The sequence below is a fragment of the Erigeron canadensis genome, chromosome 2 (genome assembly GCF_010389155.1).
Source record: "Erigeron canadensis isolate Cc75 chromosome 2, C_canadensis_v1, whole genome shotgun sequence".
Lineage (NCBI taxonomy): Eukaryota > Viridiplantae > Streptophyta > Magnoliopsida > Asterales > Asteraceae > Erigeron > Erigeron canadensis.
Window position 1 is genome coordinate 28429828 of NC_057762.1, and position 12347 is coordinate 28442174.

Genomic DNA, 12347 nt, shown 5'->3' on the forward strand with positions numbered 1-12347 from the left:
CCCTTAAAAACACACAACCCACCCCTTGTTAGTATATGTATAGCATTGCGCTTTGAACTTGCTCCATTCAGGGAAAAAATAGGTGTACATCGGGTGATTTTGTGATGTTAATTGTATCCGCCGTAACGCGCAGGTATCATACTAGTATGACGAAATACAATTGGAGTTTTCACTAATTTTACATTTACTCGTTAAGAAAAATGATGAAAGATTAAATAACATGCAATACAAAGGGTTCTCCTAGGTTATTCAATAGCATAGGAGTACGATTTATTTACGTTTTGAATTAAATCATGTACTATGAAAGTTACTTTTCCAAACGTTGTCGAGATGCTAACCTTTATAATCTTTTGTTTAAAACTTGTGCGACAAAATAGAAAGGAAAACAAAGAAAAAAGAGTAAAGAAAATGTACACATTATAGAGTCGTAAATCGTAATTTGGGTGCTTCTCATTCATATTAAGGATTTATTTAGTTATGTCAGTGATTTTCTGGTAGATGTGGAAATGGTCTATATGAATAGTGAATTGAAGTTTGAACAATTTTTATGATGAAGCTGGAAGATGGGCCAGATTCGGGCTTGATGTACATAAACTTGGGCCAGTTTTATTATTTTCTCAAGAGCATATTTTACACAATCTTATGGAATTATGATCTGAAACAATATAGTTTTGTTAACAAACAATAGATATCGTTAATGTTTGGAAAGGGCGGTACATATATATACTTAAGGTTTACTATAAATTAATACGTACGAAACCTTTTGGCTTAGAGATTTCGAATTGTAGAAAATAGTAAATATATAAATCCGAGCTCATTCGTTGAAAAACCATTACGTATTAATTCGATTCCGACGATAATATTACGTACGATCGAGTAATTAATTAGCAAAAACCTAGCTTTGACTTTTTCAATTCGCTAGCTACAATTAGGTTGGGGTTATTTTGGGGTTTTAATTAAATAGAAGGGGGTAGTGGAAAATCTCTATCGCCCTTGGATCCAGTCCATCGATCGATCGATTAGTACTCTTGAAAATTTATATTTTGGATTTATTATATATAGCAGGTCAGCAGGTTGATAAATATTAATGGAGAAAGGGATGATCGCGGATTTGATGCACGGTATACAATCGTATTATCGGAACAAGAAGCTGCTCGCACGTGTGTCTTGTCCAAGTCATGGCTACACGCTTGGTCTACCATCCCAAACCTCAGGTTTCCTACTTATCATGTATCCACAATATACAGAAAGCTTATCGACAATGCCATCCAAAGGTATCACGACCACAATCTACCCATCGAATGTTTACAATTTCTCTTAGATATCGAAAACCTGGAATCGGATGAAATTTGGGTGCGGGATCGTGTACTAGCTCCCAAAACAACAAGTTGTCTCAAGGAGCTTGGCCTTGGTGTAACAAGTGATTCCCTGACGTTTGCATTATCGAGTGATGTATTATTCGATCTCTGGGGACAAGTTACAAACAATTAAGTTGAGTTCAACCGGTATCTACTTCATGTTCAGTCCGGGTATCAAGCCTGTGATCAAATGTGTATCCTTGCGTGTTCTCGAGTTAGCAAGGGTGGTTATAAGCTAGTGAAGATGTGTTTGATAACTTATTGTCTACTTGTAGGTTGCTTGAGAAGGTTATCCTTTTTCTCTGCTGCGGGTTGAAGACAATCAAGGTTAAAAATCTTGGCTTTCTTTGCCAACTTCAAATAACTACTTTCACACGAGAAGATGTTTATAGTCTTTTGGAATTCGATGACGTCCCAAGTCTTGGATTTCTTTATTACAAATCGTCTCAGAACGGGCCCTGGGAAAACCTTTTACCATTCAAAACGACGGACACCTCGTTAGGAAGAAGCGTGACTCAGCTATCTTTAAAGGGGATGACCCTCGACGATACATTTTTTGATATGATCGAATCAAAGTTTGTTGTTGTTGAAAGGTTGACACTTAAAATCAGGCATTGGACCTCGAAAAGGTTGGTTATCACTAGTCTTTCTCTCAAGAGGCTCAAGCTAAAGTTGAAAGAATCAATGGTGCTAATTGAGGATCTACAAGTTAATGCTCCAAATTTACTTAAATGTTCTTATAATGGCGCGACACTGCCAACTCTCTTGTTTCCAACCAGCAGCATTGGGCAAATTAAACTTGCACTCCACCTGTGGAGGAAGCCACTTCATGCTTCATTCTTCCTTAAGTTGAGGCAAGTACTTCATACTTTTTCAGCAAGCAAGTTTGACATTCATATCAACTCGTCTTCCAAATATTTGAACACTGACGATGTTGATGAACTTAGAAAAGGGGTGGTCATGTTTCCGGTTACTTATAACGTCCAACGACTATCCCTGCATGAAATACATTCTTTGGGTGATCGATTCTTTGATGCTTGCTTTTGTATATGTCATCCCAGTCATGTTAAGGTATTCTGCCCCTACCAGAATATAACAGTCGTAAGGAGGGTCACTACAAGAATATTGAGATTTAGCAAGAAAACTCTCCAGCAAGGACAGCAAGTCCTCACTAAAACCCTCTAACAGACAAAAGTGGTAGGCCCAGTTGATTTTGTAGTTTGACCAGACATTTAGCAAGGACAATGTCCTTGCAAAACAATTTTTTCCTTTTTTAAACATTTAATATGTTTGACTCACAGTCAAAACTAATAAGAAAAGTGGGACCAGATCTATAGCAAGGACTATGTCCTCCCTATATGTTTTTTATTTTTTTACATTAAAACGAATACCTATATATATTTATTATTTATATCAATATGTATGTTTGAAAATTTTCAGTTCCCACTAAATTTGAAAAAAATACCCTGGTCACATTTAGAGAGGACATTATCCTTGCTATAAGTAATTCTTATTATAATTATTTTCTTAGCCAAAATAGTTTCAATACATATGTATTTTCAATTCCCTCCAAAACTTAAAAATTTCCCGGGTCACTTATTGTTAGGACATTGTCCTTGCTAAATGTATTATTATTATTATTATCATTATATTATTACCAGATTAAATTCGCACGTTGTGCGGCACTGACTGACAACATAAATAAAAAATAACAATAATAGATAGTTACATTATTATTCATAATTTATGATAATATTAAAATCTGTCAGATTATGACTGATTCAAAAAATAAAATTGTAGTTTATGAATATATGATATACGTCAGATATGTTAAAGCATTACTAATAAATATAAATATTTATAAGTCATAAAAAAATGTATAAGATATATATTCATTAAATATAATACAATAAATACTTTTAAAAAGATAAACATAATATCATAAACAATCTTGTAGTAAAAAAAGAAAATTATTGTTGAACTAATAAAAAAACATAATATATAAAGATCTTTGTATTCATATAGAAAATAAAAAAATAATTATTAATAATTAGTTATGATTAAAATTGATGACTAAGATCATACATAACAACATAAATATATCAATTTAAATAAAAAAATGATAACTTATTAAGTGAAATATATGTTAGAATTAAATTAAATTATTAAAATAATACTGCATATCCATTAGCCGATCATTAAGAGATTTAATACATACATATATATATATATATATATCTACTTTTTAATTTTTTATAATTAGTTAATAATGATTAGGATAAAAAATAAATTTTAAGGGTATGCTTAAAATTAGAAAAATAATGTAACAATGACACATAATGAAAAATCCTACATGATATTCTCTCAAAATTGTCAACTAATCAAAAAACTATCATCTCTTAGTTATATAGAGAGATTATTATTATTTTGTTTACATAAACATATCATAATTAAATAAACTATTATTACATATTCTATCATATATATATATATATAAGTATAAATAACATGTATGATGTACGTTGTATGTATGTAATATATATGACATGTATGACATACGATGTATAAAAGGATGTGTACAGTGTCGTCTCCCACGCTTATGAGACTCAATAATTTTACGGTGTATGAGGCAAGTTAAAATGTAGATAGACATTACTTTTACCTAGGCAGAGAGACTACTTATAGTTTCCACATAAATGACAGAAAATGACCCCTGATCTTTGCATTGGATAATGATCGATATATACATATGTATATACATACCTTCATATTTATTGAAGAATTATGTTAAGCTCAATCAACTGATTAAGAACAATATTAGATCTAATAAGCCCATTGAGGTAATAAAGGAGGTTGAAGGTCGAATAAGCGCATTATATGAATGAAGGATTCACACGACCAATTTGGCTCATTTATACAAACGACATAGTTGTTAAAAGCGACGGCGAACTCAAAGCGCAAAGATCGATAAACATATTGGACCCAATAAAATGACCGATAAACATATTGGGCCCAATATGTTTATTGCTGAATCATGTTAATATATACATAAACATATATATATACACATTCATAATTATCGCTGAATCATGTTAGGCCCAATAAAATGATCGATAAACATATTGGGCCTAATAAGCCCTTTAAGATAATAAAGGAGGTTTAACGCCCAATAAGTATATTCGAGTGAATGACGAACACGCATGGTCTATTTAGACCATTTATACATTAATACATACATATATTATTACATGTCATACGTTTATATATACATGTCTTTAGGGATGTGTACCCTTTGGTTAAAATCGATTAAACAGTTTTAATCAGGCAATACATATCCCTACATGTTATATTATAAGCAAACGACTATCCCTGCATGAATTACATTCTTTGGGTGATCGATTCTTTGATGCTTGCTTTTGTATATGTCATCCCAGTCATGTTAAGGTATTCTGCCCCTACCAGAATATAACAGTCGTAAGGACGGTGATGGAATATAACGCAACTCATTATCATCATCTAAAACTACAAGTCATGATTAAACACCCTCTTAGCGGAAGATGGGAAGCTCTAACAAGTTCTTGGGAAACTGATTTTCATGACTCATTGACTTTTGATGTTGAGTTTAAACTTAACTGGGTTTAATTCCCATGATCATTAGATAATAGATCGATACTCTGGTTCATTTTTTTTTCTAGCTTTAATATATGAAGACCTCTTGATCGTGATGAATTTCTACATTCCAACAGTATTATAATTATAATGTAGTATATTCAATCAATTAATTAGAAGTTATGTGGAAATTAAGCATATATGTTCCCTTTAAGAGAGGAATGAATTGAAATGTACAGGGATCCACTTAGTGATCGTCCGCTGATTAGTTATTCGTATCAGGTATATATATATATACTAGATTGGTGCCCGCGCAATGCAGCGGCGATAACAGCGACGATAATGATGTGGTTAGTAACGTAAAAGTAATTTCATTGCGGTCGGAGATGTGATTAATTGTTGCGTGGATATGAAAGGAGGGAGGAGGGGAACGAATATTGAGTTGTTGGGGTTTTGCTATGTGTTTCTACGTGAGGGAGAGATAGAGGTTGAATTTTTTTAAAGACATTTTAGTCACAATCTACAAGATAGAAATAAAGATGTATTAAGATGAAGGGTAAATGTGTCATTTCATGTTCTTAAAACCAAAAAGGAGAGAGAGAGATTGTTTTATAAAGGAACATAGATATAGATATGATCCAAGAAAAAAGAAAATGTTAAGTATGAAACCATCAAGATCTAGCAAAATCGTTAGGTACCATTTAACTAATTAACACTTTTCTTACTTATGAAAGTATTCTAATAGTTTATATTAAAAACATAACAGGAAGAACGACTTTTTGGAGTAGAAATTTCATATAAATTGAAGTATAATGAATTTAAATCTCATTTTTGATATTTTAATTAAATTACCAATGATGCAACATATATTACAGACTTTTTAGCTAACCATATTTATTCTTTTTAAGATCATTAATTTGGTTACTAGATTAAACCTATCCGTTAACCGTTACATTATAATAATTAAGCGGAAATATTATAATGAGTTAATAAAAGAGTGATCGACACAAATCGTCCTTGTTGTTTACTCAAAAAGTCTGATTTCGTCATTTAAGTTTAAAATTGTATGATATCGTCCTTTATATATCAAAAATGATCACTTTTCATCCTTCTCGAAAATGGACGTTTAACTCAAATCTGTTAACCCCCTCACGTGCATTCCATATGAGGGTACTTAGGTCATTTCCTATCTTTAAAGGACGAAATCAGACTTTTTTGACAAACCACATGGACGATTCATGTCGATCACTCTATAAGTATATAACTACTTTTTCCCTCACTCTCTAAATCTGGCGACAAACTCGCCGCCACCCAATAGGTTTTTCTTTCCCCTCCCTCCTTTTCTGGTTTCCGGCCACCCAAGGACAGTCGTCAAGCCGCCGCCACTGTGCCACCACCACGACACTACCGTGACATCACTCTCCAACATCACCATCTCATCACCAAAAACCGAAAATCTCCCTTTTCTTTCATTATTTTTGGTTTAACACAATACCCACCAAAAGAATCCATTTGCACCCTTAAGAAAAAAAAAACCATTGATTTTGTTATAGAAATACATAGATCGAGAAACAAGAACCGAAAGTCTTTTTTGTGCCTCTTTTGAGTTCGACCAGATTCAAAAACCCAAAAAAAAACACCCATTTTCACTTTTTCGAGATCTGACATTGGTGGTGGGGAGAAAAATATAAGTGTGTTGCATTTTTAAAGTGTGTTGCTTTGACCTAAAAAGGGTTTGATTTAGATTAGTATACAAGTTATGTTTTTGTGGTTGATAGGTTTTATTGCATTTTGTGGTTTTTGATTTATTGAAGTGATCAACACGAATCGTCCTTGTGGTTTGCTCAGAATGTCTGATTTCATCCTTTAAAGGTAGGAAACGACCTAAGTACCCTTACGTGGAATACACGTGAGGAGGCTAACGGATTCGAGTTAACATCCATTTTCAAAAAGGATGAAACATGATCATTTTCCATTTGTAAATGATGATATCAGACAATTTCAAACTTAAAGAACAAAATCAGACTTTTTGAGTAAACTACAAGGACAATTTGTGTCGATCACTCTAGATAAAATATATCATTTTTAATACTTTTAGACTATTAAAAACTATAATGTAAAAGTATAAATTGTAACTTATGGCTATTAATATCTTTCACTATTCTTTTAACTCGGGAACTATCACTTTAAGTTTTGGAGTGTAAAAATAAACATTTAAAAAAAAAAACTAGATTCACATGAACATTTTAATCCTGTATACCATACCCATAATCTCTATCTTGCAAAGGTATGATGCTAGTGAAACGCCTTTACAGTACCGGCTTAAGGTTTTTAAGGGCCTTAACCAAGAACTAATTTAAGGGCCTACTTTATTAGCGTAAAAATTAAAGTAACGTATGTTGTTGAACTACTAGGACAAATGTGTAGTGGTTAATGTAAAAACCAATAAGAGCTTTACTGAAGTAAAAATTGTATTATGATACCTAATAAAAGTCCAAACACTAAGCCTATTGTATAAAAATTTGAGGACTTAGATTTTGTGGGACCTAAAGCGATTGCTTAACCCCTCCTGACTATTCAGCCGGTTGTGGCCTTCACATGAAACCCACAAAATAATTGGGAGAACCGCCCAAGACTAAGTTCGAACCCGTGACCTTTCGTTCTATATGTGGGCCCAACTTCTAAGGCCTTGGCCTATAAGAGTCTTCGTGCAGCGTGTTCAACCACAAGAACGGAGGACGCTATAAGCAGCGAGCGTCCTTATGGTGCGTTTTCGGTGGGAGTCCTCCGCAAGAAGATCAAAGATGCACGAGAGGTGGGACCAAAATGCAACAGATAGTTTTTAAACATTTTTTTTCTTTTTATATTCCAACGGCTAATTTTTTCTATTTAAACACTCAACTTATTCTCATTTTAACACACAAACATTTTATCACACACCATTTCATTCATCAAACACCACCAAAATTATGTCTACTTCATCACCAAGCGACGTATTCAATTTCCTAAACAACACTGTTATGCAAATGAACATGCTATTTAATCCGGAGATCGCATGTGCCATTTTTGATCTTTATAACGAAGAGGAATCAAACGATGTCGAGTCAAGTTCATGGGTTCCTAGACCTAGACGGGTTATATCACGAGATCATGCTGGAGCCACGGCGCGTTTATGGAATGATTACTTTTCTGATGCACCAACTTTCCCGGCTGATTTTTTTCGAAGAAGATTTCGAATGCACAAGCATATGTTTCTTCGCATATGCTAAGATATACACAGATTTAGCGCCATCGAACCCCTAACCAAACATTTACAGGTTTTCCAAAAAAGTCAAACTGATTGCAGTTGTAGGCGTGGTTTCAACATTTTTTAAAAATGTACTTCCGCCACACGTCAATTGGCGTATGCTAATGCCGACCAATTAGATGAGTACTTACATGTGGGTTGTTAGTGCATTTCCGGGTGACAACATCATTATAGAAGTTTATCTTGAGTCATTTGTATATGTAGTTATTAAACGATACGTTTTTGTATGTAATAAGGTCAAACATGACTAAGTCAACCGAAGAGTTGACCAAGTCTAACTAGACCGGTTTAGGTCTAGGTTGCTCTAGGCAGGTCTAGGTTGCTCTAGGTAGACCTAGGGTGGTCTAGCTAGACCTTGGCTGAATTCCTTGTTTAGTATAAATTGGAGATTAAACCTTATGATTAAAGGAATCTCTCTAGCTTTTTGTTTTCGTTTTCTCTAGTTGAGAGATCTTGTAATTGTTATTATTGAAGTAATACAAGGCTCCGATTCTCAATCTTATATTGTTCATTATACTTGTGTTCGGTTTACCGAATATTGTTGATTGCTAGTGTTCGAGACTTTCCACACTTAAACACTAGTTATCTAATCTCGTTGATTTGGTGGCAAAGGGATTTTCAATTGGTATCAAGAGCTTTGGATCATGTTCTATTCGTTCGGGGTTAGAATTTTCAACAATTGTAAGCCGTTTTTCGGGTTTGATTCTTCAAGCTTTCCGACGATTAAGCTCGACCAAGGTCTAGCTAGACTGGTCTAGTTCGATCTCTTTCTCGATTATGTAACTTTAGTTCGGTTTCTAGACCTATAAATACATCTTTTGGCTCATTGTGTATCTAAACTTTTATGGATTTGTTTTGAGTTAAGGATTGAGTTCGACCAAGGTCTAGCTCGATCGAGGTCTAGCTCAACCGAGGTCTAGTTCGGTTTCATTGAGTAACGAATTTTACTATTATGCTCAAGTTTAGGTCTGAAATTCTCCGACTCTTTTTTGAACTTGTATACTCACTTGAGTTAAGATTTGAAATGTGTCTTTCGAGTTTTGGACTTGTAAACTTGAACAATCAGTACGCTCTGAACTTATCCTTGAATTGAGTAACTTGTAATCTTGGTTAAGCTTAGGTCTAACTTGTTTGAGTTTTGAACTTGAAAACTCATTGGAGTTTTGGTTTGAAATTCTGTATTCGAGTTTGGGACTTGTAAGTTTGGTCGAGGTTAGGTTCTGAACTTATCCTTTCGAATCTTTGACAGCTCGAGGTCTATTCTATAGAAGATTCTGGGAAATCTTAGAGGAAATTCAAGATTATGCCAAAGTTGTTGTTTCAAAAAGGGGGTACTAGGTTATCTCTTGATTGTATGCGTGAACAACTGTGTCATTATGTTGTTTTGGCAAGGAGCTACTGGGTTATCTCCTGATTTCATACTGGAACAACTGTTTAAACCTTATGTTTAGGGGAATCTCTCTAGCTTTATGTTTTCATTTTCTCTGGTTAAGAGAGCTTCTGTCTTACTTGTAATCGTTATTATTGAAGTAATACAAGGCTCCGATTCTCAATCTTATATTGTTCGTTATACTTGTGTTCGAGACTTTCCGCACTCAAACACTAGTTATCTAATCTCGTTGATCCGGTGGCAAAGGGACTTTGTGCGACTTCAGCTGATTGTTTACATAACTTTTGCAAGTGTGTTTATTATTTACATCACACTGAGTACTTGAGAAGGCCGATAACTAAAGATGTCCAACGTTTGGTAAGTAAGCATGAACAGATACATGGTTTTCCTGGTATGATTGGTAGCATTGATTGTATGCATTAGGGTTGGAGAAACTGTTCGGTGGCTTGGCAAGGGCAGTAATACACACGAGGCAAGAAAGGACATCCAACGATCATGGTTGAAACAGTTGATTCGTATGATTTGTGGATTTGACATGCTTACTTTGGCTCTGCAGGTTCGAACAACGACATCAACGTCCTTAATGAATCAGATTTTTTCAATGATCTACTCTAAGATAGGGCCCCCGAAATGCAATATACTAGTAACGGCAAAGAGTTTACGAAGGGATATTATCTAGCTGACGGTATTTATCCTGAATGGGTTACACAAGTCAAGTCTTTTAAATGTCCGATGGACCCAAAGACCACAAAGTTCAAGCGCTACCATGAGGTTGCAAGAATGGATGTCGAACGAGCTTTCGGGGTTCTTCAAGGTCGTTGGGCAATCCTTAAAAATGATGCCCGCCCACATTCGGTGAACAAAATAAAACGTATTATGTATACTGGTGTCATTTTACACAACATGATTGTTCAAGACAACGGTAACGCAATTTTCGACCTTGAGGGAGATTATTTGGCTGATCCAACTAATATGCCAACACGTACGTGGGATGAAAGGGTTGCAACGCAAATGCGAATCTTCGCGGAGTTACGTGATAGAAGGCCGCACCATCGACTTCGCAATGCCATAATATTTATTTTATATTATTAGGATCGTAACTTTTTTTTAACAAGTGTTGTAATATTTTATTAATAATAAAAGTATTTATTTGAATGGTATTTTGTTAATAAAAAAAATATAAAATAATTGATTATGTAGCAAAAAAGTTTTAAAAAAGCTTGTCTTATAGGCAGAGGGGCCTGATGGAGTCCTGAGTAATGTGATGCTAAGTCCTCTAGGCTCCCTCCTTATAAGCAAGGGCCTAAAAAAACATGTGTCAAAATAATTATACATTAAAGATGTAAACATTAAATCTAATTTGGAATAACATGATTCAGATTTATAAGAAGGTTACATATTGAAGTTGTAAATATATATATTTTTTACAATACTTGTTTCCTCTTTTCATAAAATACATAACGTATCGTTATGAACACAAAAATGCAAGAATCTTTCCCTGATTTTTTTATAAGAATTGTTAAATGATGAAAATAATATATAATAAAAAATAACATTATTGTAATCTCAAAATGAAAGCACCAACCACTTTAGACATGTGGTATGCCGGTGTAGGCTTTTGTGAAGTAGGCCCACGCCCCATCCCCTTAAGCCAATCCCATGACCCACAGTCGATGGTCAGTTTGTGAAATATCCACAATTCTCCTCCTTTTATCTGGCCCAGTATCTTTGCTTTTTTTTATAAAACAAATTATATTAAAGCTAAGAAAATATTCTTATTTGAATTTTCAAAGTTTTTTTTTTTAAAGTGATTTTCGATTCAGACGTGTTGGAGGCAATTTTAACCAGAGATTTTCTGGACCTCCAACCCCCTCCTCATGGAAAATTCTTTTGAGATAAGAACCTCAAGACTCGAACTTAAGACCTTGGGTAAACTCACCCCGGGCCCACATAGTGGATTTAAAAGATACCATGACCAATAGGGTTTAAGCTAGTGGTTGAATTTTCAAAGTGTTACGTCATAAAAGTTGTATATACTTATACAAACCTTAAAAAATACAATATATAAATGAAAATTGATATTTTATCTTAAAAGATCATACTCTAAAACAGATTATGATCGTTTGATTAAATAGTAACTCATCGTTAATGCTAAATATTTTTGTTAGAAACAATATAAAAATTTAAAAGATATGGGAATCATCAAGATATTTAAAGGTGTTACTAAAAGTTTATAGAAATTACTCGTATGACCTGATTGAGTTTGATTTGTATATAAAAATTAAACACAACATATAATTTCGATGGTAAAAGGTTCATAACTTGCTAATGGTCACGTTTTATTAATAATATTTCTGTTGTTCGGAAGAAAAAAAAAGGTTCAGAACTATCCCAAAATCTCATAACCTTAAAAAAAAGCTCTCTCTAAAGTGTGCATAAAGTTTGAAGTCTCAAAGGTTAATATTGTCGATGGTAAAGGGTTCTTTTAGTTGAGTTGAATATATTGGGACCCGCTATATATTTCATGATGATGATGATTAGGTGAAATTTGAAAATAAATTAACAAACCTTTCACAATAATATGCTACATTTTTATCTTTTTTGTTTATCTACTCATGTAATTAAAAATTTTATTCTAATGAGGAAGACTCAGCTTCTAGTAGTGTTTTACTAAGATTACGTA